This window comes from Punica granatum, chromosome 4 (assembly GCF_007655135.1).
Source record: "Punica granatum isolate Tunisia-2019 chromosome 4, ASM765513v2, whole genome shotgun sequence".
In the NCBI taxonomy this organism is placed as follows: Eukaryota; Viridiplantae; Streptophyta; class Magnoliopsida; order Myrtales; family Lythraceae; genus Punica; species Punica granatum.
Genome location: NC_045130.1, coordinates 21868989 through 21885629, shown reverse-complemented (window position 1 = coordinate 21885629; position 16641 = coordinate 21868989).

The window sequence follows — 16641 nt, the reverse complement described above, 5'->3', positions numbered from 1 at the left end:
GGGCCCCTTTCACGGGGAATCTTGTGCTCAGAGCTCATTTGGGAAAATGTTGACGTCCGAGCTTTGCACCACCCACTCCCAATAACCCCCAGGGGCTAGGAAATCATTTCGGTTCGGACCAAGCAAATCATACCGATCTCCCGAGTGACGTTTCAATGGTCACGAACGCTTCCCGACAAGCCTTCGGGACTCATTTTTGACAAACGGAGATCACAGTGGTCTCCGAACACATCAGAACACTCGGGAAACACTGAGAAAGCCCCATTCGCGGATTCCTAGGTCATCTCCGGTTATCGATCCCCAACCGGGGTCGGCGAGTAAACCGTTTTGCTCAATGCGAAAAATACACCGGTGCGAGCCTTACAACACGCAGAAGTGCAAATAGGCGTCAGAAGCGGACAACTTCGCTCCGATCATCCAAACGGAGCAAAACCGGCTTTCGAGTCCCCGAGTCACCACGAAAATCGAACGCGCAACCAATCGAGCCTCGAGCTTCTTCCGGCTTTTCTCCTAGTTAAGTGGGACCCTTGAGCTAGCCAAGCCAAGCCGAGCCAAGCCAAGCCAAGCCACAAGCCATGGCTCCTCTCTAGAAGCAAGCCAAATGAGCCTCCACCACACATTTTCAAAATATCTTCTTACACCCATCACTTCCCTTCTCCCATCCATCACCTCCCATCAACTTTTCAAGATAACTTCCCCTCCTTAATCCCTCTTAAGAAATTCGGATGCCCTCAGCACCATTTAATTACACTTAACTTCACTCAATCTTGTCATTAAGCTTGCATTTATAAGTCCATTGGGTCATTAAGTTAATCACAACTCAACTTCCATCATCTCTCTAGCTTTCTCACTCTAGGAAACCCTCTCCAAGCCCTCTCAACTTCAGCACATTTCAGCAATTCGTCCAGCCTCCCCTCAACCCGAAACCAAGGCATAATTGCCGGAAAACTCAACCGTTTTCCGGCGACCGCCACCCAACCCGAACCAAACTTGACCAAACTTCATATCCCACATGTATTCGACCTCCCGAGTCCATTTCCGGTGTTAGTTTCAGCATTTGAAGCTCCCAGCATGCAGATCTAGAACATTTCAGAATCGGGCCTCTAGGTACTTTCCCGGTTCCTAGGCGAGTCCCGCCCCCAACTTTGCTCGAGCCTTGACCAAACTTCTTACCCCACATGTTTTTGACCTTCTAAATCCATTTCCGAAACTAGTTTTAGCATTTGAAGCCTCCAACACACCGTTTTAGCAGGTAGCAGAAACAGTGCAGAAACGGGTTTCCACAGCCACCCCGGGATCCTTGGCACGCCATTTCTTCCCACGACCATGGCGAGTCTTGCCATCACTTCATAGGGGTTCCTCACAACCCTCACTCTTCCTCGTGACAAGGTGGTCGCGTGCCGAGAGCCGTTCAACCGTGCACCACCGCCTTTCTCTCCTTTCTCCCTTCACAGATTTTTCCAGTTTTTTACCGGTTTTCTTTGCATCTTTCAGGAAAATAGACATGTCTAATCCTCATGAAACCACTGCAGGGACGCACAGGTCAGCTCGGGTTGAATCTCGCTACGAGCCACCTATCACCGTGATCCTCAGTCAGTTAGGAGTCCAATGCCACAAACCTTGCAGCAAAATACCACCGGGAGTCTCCGGGACAGCCATTTCTTTCTGATCTGCCCAGTCGGGTCAATTCCGCCCAGTTGGTTCTGTTTTCTGCTAGCTAACCCGACTTTGTTTTTTATTTCCAGAAAATCTACATGTCTAATCCTCATGAAACCACCGCCGGCATGATCCTCAGTCAGTTAGGAGTCCAATGCCACCGACCTCGCATCAAAAGACCACCAGGAGCCTCCTATGGACCCATTTCTTCATCGCGTGCCAGTCGGGTCTGTTTTGACCCGACTGGGTCTGTCTTTTTGTTACTGACCCTACTTCGTTTTTGATTTCCGGAAAATCTACGCGTGCTCTCCTCCCGAAACCACCGCAGACGCGATCCTTGGTCTCTTGGGAATCCAATGCAACTGGCCCCGCACGAAAATTCCATCCTGATCAATCGGTACAGCCCCGACAAGCCGGACTGCCAGTCGGGTCTGCCGCCGACCCGACTTCACTGATTCGGGTCTGTTCGTTCCAGCCGAGTCTCCCGACTCCTTTTGCCACTTCTCCGACTCTTTCCCACATCCCGGGGCTAGGTATAATCACTCCCGACTCAGAGAAGTTAGGACTTTTACGTTTTCTTTGTATTTGTGGGGCGATAAGGCGGTCCATGACCGATTCACATGCAAGTTTATGTTTTTATGTGTTTTTACATCGTATTATGCATGTCTTCATCGTTTGTAGTGCTAGCATGTCGGGAAATAGCTTGAATCGGAGTCGAGGAGACGTCGTTGGCTCGGGCGAACCAAGGGAGCCTCTCGGCCTCGCCCCAAGGGAGGTGGCCGAGAGCCCCTCTTGGCTTCCTCGGGCCATGGATGGCCTCCTTTTCCCGACTCAAGTCATTTCCCGAGCTTTACATTTTTTGCTTCCCATGAGTCGGTGTCGTTTTATCGATTCCTCTAAATATCGTGCTTGTGCTTGTTTGTATGTTTAATTGCGTTCCTAAGATCATGGCGGCACCGGCTATGTAAAAAATGCACGTTGTCATCGTGTTTGATGTTTTATGCATGCAAGAAACGGTCAAAACCGATTCTTGGAATTGATTGTAATCACAATTTTCATTTAATCGTTGGTTTCATGTTAATTCGTATGCTAGATACGTTAATATCGAACAATCATTTCATTGATCCATAACAATTGAGGTTTGAGGTCTCAATCATTAAACCACTTCACAAACGGGAAACGGGACGTGCCACTCGATTAATTAAATCACTTGGACTAAATAATTGGGTTAATCGATCCTTAATTCGTAAACGCATCGATGGTTCACGGAACGGCGGGAATGCCATTTTCCTTAAAAGATCACAATTTCAAAACACCGAGACACGTAACACGAATAGAATTGATGTCTAACGAGTACTCGCGTGCTATGACTCGAGTCCGGGCCCGATTTGAGGTGGCTCGAGTCAAGACGCGTGAGTCCTCCTTAGATTTCTTCGTGTGACGTGATCTCCAATTTACATACGGACATCGCAATTTTATCCAAGGGCATAATCGTCATTCCGTGATTCACCGATACCCTAGGCGTTAGGGAGTTGGAAACACCTCGATCTATGGGTGGGAAAGGACAACCCGTTCGGGTGCGAGTTTCATTCGCACGGCCCATTCTGTTCACTTTCGGTGTTTCTATCTTTCTATTGTAGATTCGGTAGTGAACATTTCATTTCATTTACGAAACACGAAAAACCGGATTAATCATGCACTCGACTTAAACGAACATTAGATAATTGATAGGTGGAATGCTAGGTTCCAATCTAGAGTCAAAACACAAGTTTGGTTAATTCGGTGAAACCATAGTGACACTTAACCGAATAAAAGCTCTAAAACAAATTCACACATGTAATCGGCTTAGAACCATATTCTAGCCCCCCATCTATGTTTGCCTAGGCTAGACACATTGTTTGCAAATCAACCCCGATCGATAATTGATTAAATCACGTACATTCGACTTAATACACAACTTGTCTGCATTCACCTACGTTTGTTAGTTGTTATCTGTTTTCCATCAGTTTTATCAGTTTTCTTCTGTTTTCCATTTCCTTTTGCTGATTTGTTGCAATTCGAGTCCGAGCCCATAGGTTACGTGTTGCACGGGGTCCAACGCCCCAAACCATCGAACACAAGGTCCAACGTCTCCTAATTCACTGAGCGCGTGCAACCCGAGTGCGGAATGGGATCTAGCCTCGATTCACCGTCATACTCCAAATATGGCCTATGTGGAAGGCAATTTGGATTGGATGCGTGAAACGGGTTTAGATATCACCCGGGAGCTCGATCGGTCCAACGGTTACAGTGGGAATCGACCGGTTCTCTTGCGAACCGTTGGAACGATCGGACCCGACCCCCGGCTCCTTGAGCCCGCGTTGCCCTAACTTGTTTATCGGTTATTCAAAACACACGGTGAGCCGGAGTGGAATATTGGCCCAATGCAAACCGATCGGGATCCATTTACTTATTCGATTATACTTTGTAATTGTTCGAAAGAATATTGTGAGAATTCTATTTGTATGATCATTCATCTACTTCTAAGGATCCCCGATCAGGGAGCGAGAGGTCCGAGTGCCGGATCGGTTAAGTTGGTCTATTGCCACCAAAGGGTGAGTAAGCTCGGATACTCGTGGTTTCGGTTCCCGCAGGGATTCGACCATCATGGTTCGATGAACTGTAACGCTAAGATAGTGAACCGACTCCTCGATGCACAAGCCTACTCATCTTTCGGACTCTTGGCCCAACTTGATCAATTCATCGAATTTACGGTGTCAAAACGGGCGAGTCGAGTGTAACTCTAAATCACGCGGTAAATAAACAAAATGGCAAGCCTAGCAAGCTAGAGTACCGAAAGGGCGTGTGGGATGTAGGCCCGCACGTAATAGAACCCCCGAATTCGGAATTTCCGGTTCCGTACGACCATTGCCTTAGCATTTAGGTGTACCCCGTACCCCTAGACCCGGGTAACTTGTCGGCCCTTGACTTTCGAGTTGTAAAATGGCAAGTGGCGACTCCTTCTCACGTGCGTCCGTCGCGCGTCCCCGGGAAGGTGGACACTCCCAAGCCGCATTTGCTTAGGCGCGCGCATGCGTGCCCCGACGAGATGAAATTCGGGTGCGCACAGTAATCACGAACAATTCCGAGGATCGGCTTTGGAATAACGGAGAGACCAACCGAGACTCCCCTGAGGTCACGGATGATCCGGCCACCTCTCAAGGGTGAATGGCCGAACGCTCCTTGACCCGGTTTGAGCTTCGGTGGGTCTTTCACGTTGCTCCTAACCGTCCATCACATTCAAAAAATAACACATACGTGATAATAACACACATTTTACTAAATCGACGTCGACGCGACCCCGATTTGCACAAATAAACATGCGGGACAACCAAAAACAACATATTCATGGAATTACCGAACGACATCAACTCATTCAACGATGAACCCGGAAATAATCCACGGGAAACACACGGCCTCAAGGAAAAAAGAACCCTAAGGATTCGGGTGGGCCAAGGGACCTCACGGTCCCCGTAACAAGGGGGATGGCCGTGGGTCCTCTTGGTGCAATCGAGTCTTCTAAGGCCTCTCCTTCTTAGATCCCGAGTGTTTCTCGTCATGCTCACACATTACACGATGCTTGGGACAGTAAAATGTGGGGGACGACGAACCTCGGGGTGAAAGAGCGCCTGGTGCGTCCGTGAGGGGCATGGGAACTCTCGGCCATCCCTTCGGGAGGCATGGCCGCGAGTTCCGCGACCCCCGCGGACCACGAGGAGCTCTCTAGCCTCGAAATAAATCATGTCCCGCCATGGCATGCACGTTCATACGGCGTTAAGACATAACCAAGGAAATAAAACAAGCAACGATGTATGGGGTTGCATGGAAGTTCGGATCCGAAAGAAAAGAGGGAGCTTTCATGCGTTCGGGTTCTTTAAGCTACAATAACATTTCATATAAACGAATATCGAGGATCCTAACTCTTCTAAGTTGTAGGGGGACGTTACCTAGCCTCGTTGCAAGAGGAAAAGAGTCGGGGAAGTGGCCGTGGGAGTCGCGAGACTCGGATGGGCGGCTACGGGTGAGGAACCCGTAAGTTGGTAGCCGCGGCAGTCCGTGGAAAAACGGGTCGGCACGCTTGCTCCGGTCACGGCACGGTGCGAGGTCGGGCTCGTTGGACTCCTAAGAGGCGGATCTACACGACCATGGGCAGACCCGAGCGTGCCAAGGCCTGAACAAGCCCGAAAATGTGAGAGAAAACTCGGTAAAAATGAGGAAAACCCGGTTAGAGAGAAACGGATGAATGGCGGTTGTGCACGGTTGATCGGCCCTCGGAACGTGACCACCTCTTCACGAGAGAGGGTGAGGGTTGTGAGGAACCCTTTGAATGTGATGACACGACTCTCCGAAGTCGTGGGAAGATATGGCACGTCGAGTAAGTGTCCGGTGCGCGCGAGTATGCTCTAGGAACCCGATTATGTTTTCGGCTGGAACGGGGTGTTAGGGACCTCAAATCGAAAATCTAAGCCCGGAAATGGACTTAGGGGGTGGGAAATACGTAGGCTAGGAAGTTTGGTGATATTTGGCTTAAGTCGGGTCGGGTGGTTACCGGAATAACGGGTGATTTTCCGGCGGTTTTGGCCGGTTTCGGCCTTGGCACGGGCTGAACGAAGGTGGGGGAGAGGGCTGGAGCTTGAGAGGGTTCTAGAGAGAAATTGGCTCGAGAGAGAGTGAGAATGGAGAAGTCCTTAGGCTTAATGATGCTAGAGGCTTTATAGGAGTGACTAACGGCTTGATTTGGGGAGTTTAATCATGGATTAGGGCCTTAATCTAGGGCTGCCGAATTTTGGAGGGGATTAGGATGGGGAAATAGTCATGTGGAGTGTAGGGGAAGCAAGAGGGAATTGATGGGGTGATGGATGGGTGATGGGTGTGATGGATGGATGGAGGGAGGTGATGGATGTGAGGGAAATTCAAAATGTGTGGTGGAGGGAGTGTCTTGGGAGGTGGAGCCGCCGACCATGGGGGGGAAGCCGCGGCTTGGGGCTGTCCAATCGGAGCCGAGGGTTGAACCGTGGCTTGGGGTTGAGCCGCGGCTTGATGGCTTGGCTCGGCTGAGCTGTGGGTCCCATTTGATCGAGAGAAAAGCTGGAAAATACTTGGGACTTGATTGAGCACGCGTCCGATCTCCGACGTCCAATTAATTTATGGATTTGGAACACTTGAATGACGAGGATTTGAATGAGCCTAATATCGCCATGCGTCGTGTGGACGGACGTTCGGGCGACTCGGCGCCTCGGGAGTCGGTTTTGCCTCGTTTGGACATTCGGAGTGGAGTTTAGTGCCCCTCGACCCCCGATTGTTCTTTGTGCATGCCTGCATTCGTTTTGGCGATCCTTTTGCCCCGTGAGGGATCGTTGGCCCGTCGTCCTCGGTCGGGGACCGTTGGCCCGGGAGGACCTAGGGACTTTGACCGGGATTTTCTCAGTGTGCCCTGAATGCCTTGAGATGCTTGGGGATTATTGTGAGGTACTCAGAGATCGTTGTGGTCTCTGCTTTCCGTGGAAATACCCGAAGGCTCGCCGGGAGGCGTTCGTGACCACTGAAACGTACTTCAGGAGACCGAGCCGAGTTCCGGAAGAATCGATTTCGGAACAACGAAGAGACCAACCGAGGCTCCAAGGAGGTCACGGATGATTCGGCCACCTCTCAAGGATGAATGGCCGAATACTCCTTGACCCGATTCGAGTTTCGGTGGGTCTTTCACGTCGTTCCTAATCGGCCCTTGCATGCAAAGAACGACATATGCATAAAGATAACGAACGTTTCATTAGATTGACATTATCGTAACACCGATTTACGCGAATAAACACACAAGACATCCGAAGCATCATATTCACGAAATCCACAAACAATCTTATCCAATTTCACAATAGGATCAAGGGTGGTGTGCGGGAATCATGCGGCTTCGAGGAAAGGGGAGCTTGGAGGCTTCGGCCACACCAAGGAGCCTCACGGCCCCTATTGCAAAGGGGATGGCCGTGAGCTCCTTGGTATGGCCGAGCCCTTCTCGAGCACTTCTCCCTTGATCCCGTATTATTCACCTCATTTAATCACATTTAGCCATGGTCACGATCGCATAAAATTATACAAAACACACACGAACGGCACGTTTGAATGGAAACACGTTACGACATCGATTCAACTAATAACGCAAAGAAGGAAAACGCGGGAATCGGTCCGACTCGGGGTGGAAGAAAACTTCCCGGACTCGTGTGGTCCAAGGAAGCTCTCGGCCATGTTCCTTCAAGGAAGGCCGTGAGCTTCCATGGCTCACGCGGGTCGGGAGAGTTTCTCCGGCCCCGATTCGGGTCTTTTCCCGCCATGCCATCATGCTACATGAGACTAACGGTAAGGAGATGTGGGAACCAACTCTATTCGAGAAAGGAGAGAACACCCTAGCCCCGGGCAAGCCAAGGGGCTCACGGGTCTCTCCCTAGAGACTAAACCGTGAGTCTCGTGGCTCGACCGTGGCAAAGGGGACCTCACCCGTCCGGAACCGAGCCCCTTTCCACCATGGCACGCAAGCTCACACCTCATATGGACATGGCACGATCATACAAGTATACATAAGGCACACACGTTGCATGAAAATGCATGGGAGGCGTGGATCCGAAAAATAAAAAAAAAGAACTTTCATGCTTTTCGACCACTTTAAGTTATATTAACGTTACATGTAAACAAGTATCTAAAATACAAGCTCCTCTAAGTTGTTAAGAGATGTTACCTAGCCTCGGTGCGCGAGGAGAAGAGTCGAGGACGTGGCCGTGGGAGTCGCTAGACTCGGTTTGAAGTCACGGGTGGGTGACCCGGGTGGAAGACAGCCGCGGCCAGTCGGGGAAAAACAAGTCGGCACGCTTGCTCCGGGCACGGCACGGTGCGAGGTCGGGCTCGTTGGACTCCTAAGAGGTGGATCTACACGACCATGGGTAGACCCGAGCGTGCCAAGGCCTGAACAAACCCGAAAACGTGAGAGAAAACCCGGTAAAAATGAGGAAAACCCGGTTAGAGAGAAACGGGTGAATGGCGGTTGTGCACGGTTGATCGGCCCTCGGACCGTGGCCACCTCTTCACGGGGGAGAGTGAGGGTTGTGAGGAACCCTTTGAACGTGATGGCACGACTCGCCGAAGTCATGGGAAGAAATGGCACGTGGCTTGCTCGGTGTGCGCGGCTAGGGAAATCTCGGGACCCGAAAGCTCTTACGGCTGGAACGGGGTGTTGGAGGCCTCAAATCGAAAATCTAAGCCCGGAAATGGACTTAGGGGGTGGGAAATATGTAGGCTAGGAAGTTTGATGATTTTTGGCTTAAGTCGGGTCGGGTGGTTACTGGAATACCGGGTGGTTTTCCGGCGGTTTTAGCCGGTTTCGGCCTTGGCACGGGCTGAACGAAAGTGAGGGAAAGGGCTGGAGCTTGAGAGGTTTTTGGAGAGAGATTGGCTTGAGAGAGAAGGAGAATGGAGTAGTGATTAGGCTTAATGGTGAAAGGGCTTATAAAGGGAAGCTTAATGATGCAATTGAGCAAAGTTAAGTGGGGTTAGGGCATGCTTAGGGGGCTGCCGAAATTCCCAAGGGGATTAGGGAGGGGTAGATGTCATGTTGAGTGTGGGGAAAGGCAAATGAGAGTGATGGGTGGGATGGATGTGTAAGAAGAAGTGAAAGAAGTGAGGGAAATTTGAATTGTGTGGTGGAGGGAGTGTCTTGGGAGGTGGAGCCGCCGGCCATGGACGGGGAAGCCGCGGCTTGGGGCTGTCCAATCGGAGCCGAGGGTTGAGCCGTGGCTTGGGGTTGAGCCGCGGCTTGATGGCTTGGCTTGGCTGAGCTGTGGGTCCCATTCGGTTGAGAGAAAAGCCGAAAAATACTTGAGACTTGATTGAGCGCGCGTCCGATCTCCGATGTCCAATTAATTTATGGATTTGGAATGCTTGAATGACGAGGATTTGAATGAGCCTAATATCGCCATGCGTCGTGTGGACGGACGTTCGGGCGACTCGAGGCCTCGGGAGTCGGTTTTGCCCTGTTCGGACGTTCGGAGTGGAGTTTAGCGTCCCTCGATCCCCGATTGTTCTTTGTGCATGCCTGCATTCGTTTTGGCGATCCTTTTGCCCCGTGGGGGATCGTTGGCCCGTCGTCCTCGGTCGGGGACCGTTGGCCCGGGAGGACCTAGGGACTTTGACCGGGATTCTCTCAGTGTACCCTGAATGCCTTGAGGTGCTTGGGGATTATTGTGAGGTACTCAGAGATCGTTGTGGTCTCTGCTTTCCGTGGAAATACCCGAAGGCTCGCCGGGAGGCGTTCGCGACCACTGAAACGTACTTCGAGAGACCGAGCCGAGTTCCAGAAGGTTGTCTGAAGCTTGTTCCCCGGCCCTGGTGGTCCCTGGGTGCCTGTAGGCCCGTTTTGAGGGGCCGTTTGCTTGTTAGTGGAGCGAACCCCGGGAGCTCTGTTAGAAAAGGCGTCCGTGGGGGATCGGGGTGTCCCGGCTTAAGCAGGATGCCCCCGAAATGCGCCCGGACGTCTCGTTTGTCACTTTGGCACTGAGGGGGATTTTTGAAGCCCCATATTGGGCACCTTTCGGTGCTTCGGTGGCTCGGTGATGAATAGTGCCACAGTGCCAGCTCCGTCGTTTTCGGGATTCCTCGTTCGTCTGTTCTTCTGACTGCTCTCTTCCGCCTTTCTCAGTGGATTGTGCTCTTCTCCCATTGTCCATGACCCCGTGCTCGCCTATTTGCCTCTGGTTGTCGGGTGATGAATAGTGTCGCGGGCTTCGGTCGGGAATCCCCGTGTGGGAAGCCGGTGGGCCAAAATGGGGTGCTGACACCTTCCATGAGGATTCTTGCTGAGACCGAACTTGAAGAGGCAGAATGGGCGAAGCGGCGGTACGAACAGTTGAACTTCATTGATGAGAAAAGGTTGAAAGCGCTATGTCACGGACAGTGCTACCAACAAAGAATGGCTCGCGCCTTCAACGCAAGAGTCCGCCACCGCGACTTCAGCCCCGGCGACCTCGTTTTGAGGAAAGTCCTACACGTCACGCCGGACTCTCGAGGGAAGTTCTCGTACAAATACGACGGCCCCTTCGTCGTCAAAGAGGTTTTCTCTGGAGGAGCGGTCATTTTGAGTGAAATGGACGGCACTGAAAATGCCCTTCCCGTCAACGCCGACGCCATCAAGAAGTATTATCCATGAGCGCTCGTATGTGTTTTCGTTTTTATCAGTCGCCAGGCTCCACGCCCATTCTTATTGTAAGACACTTCTGTTTCAGCGGACGAACATCAATTCCCACATTTTGTCCAATATTAAGCTTTCTTGAGAGAAGAAAATAAACTTTCCCGCTAGGTCGAAAACCTCTTCGAGGCGGCCTAGGCAAAAGCTAGGGAACGAGTGGCACGACTTAAAATCCCGCAAAGGGGGGTCGCGGCAAAAGGAGAGCACAAGTCACTACCTCGCTAGGTCGAAAACCTCTTTGAGGCGGCCTAGGCAAAAGTTAGAGGACCCGAGGGGTGCGATCCCACCCAAACATGGGGGATCGTAGCAAAAGGTGAGCACATTTGTGAGAAAGATCAAATAAAGCACCCCGCTAGGTCATCATGCATTTTGCGTCCTAGGCAAAAGGTAGGGGACAATTTCGGCTCGACCACGAAAGAATAGCAACACTTCTCCGTGAAGCTGCACCGAGTAGTGGTTCGGCATTCTCCAATGCAAGCAAACTCTCTTCGACTCTCCAGGCTCGAGACTCGCCCTGGAATGGGGTCGAATCGACGTATCCTTGATTTGGAGGATCCCATAAGATCCCTCCCATTACCTTTATGCACATAACTCTACGGGTTATCCATCTCAGAAAAGCCATTCTTCGATAGGGACGCGGCCGCCCTCCAAATGGCCACCAATGTCATGTCCCCAACACATCTTTACATAGATTCCTTTACGCGTCGTAGTCTAAACGATTTCACGCGGCTGACATCCTTTGTAGGCTTCTCTTTGCCCTGTACAGGTGCGATCAAGAACCCCAGGGGACGCTCCCCGTCGACGGATTCACGTCTGCCTCATGTGGCAAGTCGTGTGCTCAAAGACTTGGGAATCGTCGAGGGATGCGCTGTGCCGCCCAAACCAACGATGTTCAGAAAAGGACGAGCGATAAGAGATCATCAGTAGTCGCCGCGCATGAAGCAATCTGCATCCAAACGCCAAGCGAGCCGTATCACACAGCGCCTTGCGCAAATTCCAAATTTCAAATTCCTGCCTCGGGTCCATCCCGGCTTTTAATTTTCAGTTCAGGTCTATCCTGGCCCCTCGAGTCCATCCCGGCTTTTAATTTCCAGTTCAGGTCTATCCTGGCCCCTCGGGTCCATCCCGGCTTTTAATTTCCAGTTCAGGTCTATCCTGGCCCCTCGGGTCCATCCTGGCTTTTAATTTCTTGTTCAGGTCTACCCTGGTTTCTTTCAGATTCATCTTGTTTTCTTTCGGGTCTATCCAAGTTTCTTTCGGGTCCGTTCCGATCTTAGTTTCCGGCGCAATGTCCTGACATGTCCAAGCAAGGTACGAGCAGCAATGGGGGGACGGTATCAGAACTGTCGCCGGGCCTAAAAAGGGGATGCTTATTATGGTCTTTGGCTACATCCTCTAACCGAGCATGCAACCAAAGAGGGGCAAGCTGTCAGCACCCCATTTTAGCCCACCGGCTTCCTACACGAGAATCCCCGATCAAAGCTCGGGACGCTATTCATCATCCGGCAATCAGAGGCAAATAGGCGGGCACGGAGTCATGAACAATGAGAGAAGAGCTGGGTCACTGAGAAAAGCAAAGGAAAGCCATCAGAAGAACGAACGAACAAGGAACCCCGAAAACGACGGGGCTGGCACTGTGGCACTATTCACCATCGAGTCATCGAAGCACCGAAAGGTGCCCAATATGGGACTCCAAAAATCCCTCTCAGTGCCAAAGTGACCAACGACACGTCCGGACGCATTTCCGGGGCAAGCCACATGAGCCGGGACACCCCGATCTCTCACGGACGCCTTTTCTGACAGAGCTCCCGGGGCCCGCTCCACTGACAAGCAGACGACCCCCCAAAATGGGCCTACAGGCACCCAAGGACCACCAGGGTCGGGGAACAAGCTTCAAATGATCTTCCGGAACTCGACTCGGTTTCCCGAGGGACGTTTCAGTGGTCATGAACGTCTCCCGGCGAGCCTTCGGGGCACGTCCATGGAAAACAGAGATCACGACGATCCCCGAGGACCTCAAGACATTCAGGGAACACTGAGAAAACCCCGGTCAAAAGTCCCTAGGTCTTCCCGGGCTAACGGTCCTCGACCGAGGGCGACGAGCCAACGATCCTCCACGGGACAAAAGGATCGCCAAAACGAATGTTAGGATGCACAAAGAGCAATCGGGGACCGAGGGACACTAAACTCTGCTCCGAACGTCCAAACAGGGCAAAACCGACTCTCGAGGCGACGAGTCGCCCGAACGTTCGTTCACACGACACATGGCGATATTAGGCTCATTCAAATCCTCGTCATCCAAGCATTCCAAATCTTCAAATTAATTGGACATCGGAGATCGGATGCGAGCTCAATCAAGTTTCAAGCATTTTTCGGCTTTTCTCTCAATCGAATGGGACCCACAGCTCAGCCAAGCCAAGCCACCAAGCCGCGGCTCAACCCCAAGCCACGGCTCAATCCCTCAAGCCGCGGCTCAGCCGCAATAAGCCACGGCTTGCCCCTATGGCCGGCGGCTCAATCCCTTCCCTCTTCCCTCCACCACACAATTCAAATCTCTTACACACCCATCACCCATCCATCACCTCCCATCACTCTTACCCTTGCTTCCCCTACACTCTAAGTGACATCTCCCCCTCTCTAATCCCATTAGAAAATTCGGCAGCCCTCTAAGCCAATTCGGCAGCCCCCTAATTCCCCAAAACTGCAATCAGCCTCCCCTAATCTTCCCATTAAGCTAGCCTATAAGTTCCCATCCATCATTAACTCTAATCACTTCTTCATTCTCACTCTCTCTCAAGCCAATCTCTCTCAAGAACCCTCTCAAACTCCAGCCCATTCTCATCCATTCATCCGCCCCAAGCCAAGGCCGAAACCGGCCAAAACCGTCGGAAAACCACTCTGTATTCCGGTAACCACCCGACCCGACTTAAGCCAAAATCATCAAACTCCCTAGCCTACATATTTTCCATCCCCTAAGTCCATTTCCAGGCTTAGATTTTCGATTTGAAGCTTCCTACATCACGTTCCAGCCGTGAACACAATCGGGTCCCGAGACCCCTAGCCGCGCGTACCGGAACCCTCCACGCGTGCCATTTCCTTTCACGACTTTGGCGAGTCGTGCCATCACGTTCAAAGGGTTCCTCACAACCCTCACCCTCCCCCGTGAAGAGGTGGTCATGGTCCGAGGGCCGGCCAACCGTGCACAACCATCATTCATCCGTTTCTCTCTTACCGGGTTCCTCTCATTTTCACCGAACTTTCTCTCACATTTTCGGGTTTGTTCAGGCCTTGGCACGCTCGGGTCTGCCCACAGTCATCTAGATCCGCCTCTTAGGAGTCTAACGTGCCCGACCTTGCACCGTGCCGTGACCGGAGTAAGCGTGCCGACTCGTTTTCCCGAAACTGCCGCGGCAGCCTCTTCTCGGGTCCCTTGACCCGTAGCTCCCAACTGAGTCTTGCGACTCTCACGGCCACTTCCCCGACTCTTTCCCTCGTATATCGGGGCTAGGTAACATCCTTTTTGACTTAGAGGAGCTAGGATCTTCGGTCTTTACTTGTATGAAGTGTTTTTGTGCTTCAAAGACCCGGAATGCATAAAAAAATCACATTTTTCTTTCGGATCCTCGTTTCCCATGCATTTCCATGCAACGTGCACCGTTATACTCGTTCACATGACCATGCCGTGTCCGTATGATGCCCGAGTTCGCATGTCATGATGGGAAAAGGCTCGGACCCGCACGGGAGAGGTCCCCTTGGCTGCGTTTGAGCCACGGGACTCACGGCCTAACCTCTAGGGAGAGGCCCGTGAGCTCCCTTTGGCCTACCCGGGGCTGGGGTGCCCTCTCTTCTCCGGGAATGGGTCGGTTCCCATGTACTTTTATCATTAATCGCACGTGACGTGATGGTATGACGGGAAAAGATTCGAATGGGGCCGGAGAAACCCTCCCGACTTGTGAAAGTCACGGAAGCTCACGACCACCCTTAGAGGAATGTGGCCGGGAGCTTCCTTGGACCACACAAGTCCGGGAGGCTTTCATCCGCCTCGAGACGGGTCGGTTCTCGTGTTTCATCTATTTCGTTATTATTCGAGTCAAGTCCGCCTTGTTATTTCCGTTTAAATATCTCGTTCACACACGTTTGTGTGGTTCCATGTAATTATGGTCGTGGTGGTATTGGGATGACTAAAACATGTATTACTATCGTGATTGATGTATTGTGTATGCAAGAAATGATTTGAATCGGCGCGGGAGATCGCTCAAAATTCGAGATGAGTCAAGGGCCACTCAGCCCCTTCCTTCGGGGAGTGGCCGAGAGTCCCCGGACTCCTCCCGAATTTAAGCCGACCTCCCTAGTCGTTCCGGATCGCTCCTTGGAATTGGATGTCTTAATGCTCGGGTCTTATTGTTAGCTACGTGGTAGATACGTGACTGATGCGTTGGTCTCGGATAATTACTCACCGGATCTATAACGTCCGTAATGCAAGGGCATTGTCACTGAATGATTTCACAAATGGGATAAACGGGACATGCCACTCGATTAATTAAACCATTTGGACTAAATAATTGGGCAAATCGATTATTAATTCATAAACGCATCGATGATTTATGGAACGGCGGTAATGCCCTTTTCCTCTTAAAAAAACTCACAATTTCAAAACACCGAGACACATAACAAGAATGGAATTGATGTCTAATGAGCACTCGTGTGCCACGACTCGAGTCCAGGCCCGATTTGAGGCGGCTCAAGTCTAGGCGTGCGAGTCCTCCTCAGACTCCCTCGTGTTACGCGATCTCCAATTTATACCCAAACATTGCAACTTTATCATCCAAGAGCATAATCGTCATTCCGTAATTCACCGATACCCTAGGCGCTAGGAAGTTGGAAACACCTCGATCTATGGATGGAAAGGGGCAACCCGTCCGGGTATGAGTCTCATTCGCACGGCCCATTCCGTCCACTTTCGGTGTTTCTATCTTCCTATTGTAGATTCGGTGGTGAACATTTTATTTCAGTTACAAAACACGAAAAACCGGATTAATCATGCATTTGGCTTAATCAAACATTAGATAATGGATAAGCGGAATGATAGATTCCAATCTAGAGTCAAAACGCGAGTTTGGCTAATTCGGTGAAACCGCAGTGTCACCTCACTGAATAAGAGTCTTAAAACAAATTCACACATATAATTGGCTTAGAACCGTATCTTAGCCTGTCCCCTATGTTTGCCTAGGTTAGATATATTGTTTGCTAATCAATCCCGGTTAATAACTGATTAAATCACGTATACTCGACTTAACACACCACTTGTCTGTATTCATTGATAGTTGTCAGTTATTGTCTGTATCATGTCAGTTTTATCAGTCTTCTTCCGTTTTTATCCTTGCCTATGATGATTTATTGCAGTTCGGGCCCGAACCCATAGGTTACGTGTTGCACGGGGTCCAACGCCCCAAATCACCGAACACGAGGTCCAACGCCTCCTAACTCACTGAGTGCATGCAACCCGAGTGCGGAATGGGATCTAGCCTCAAGTCACCATCACACTCCAAATATGGCCTATGTGGAAGGCAATTTGGATTGGATGTGTGAAACATGTTTAGATATCACCCGGGAGCTCGATCAGTCCAACGGTTACAGTGGGAACCAATCGGTTCTCCTGCAAACCGTCGGTTCGATTGGACCCGACCCCCAGCTTTTTTGAGCCCACGTTGCCATAATTT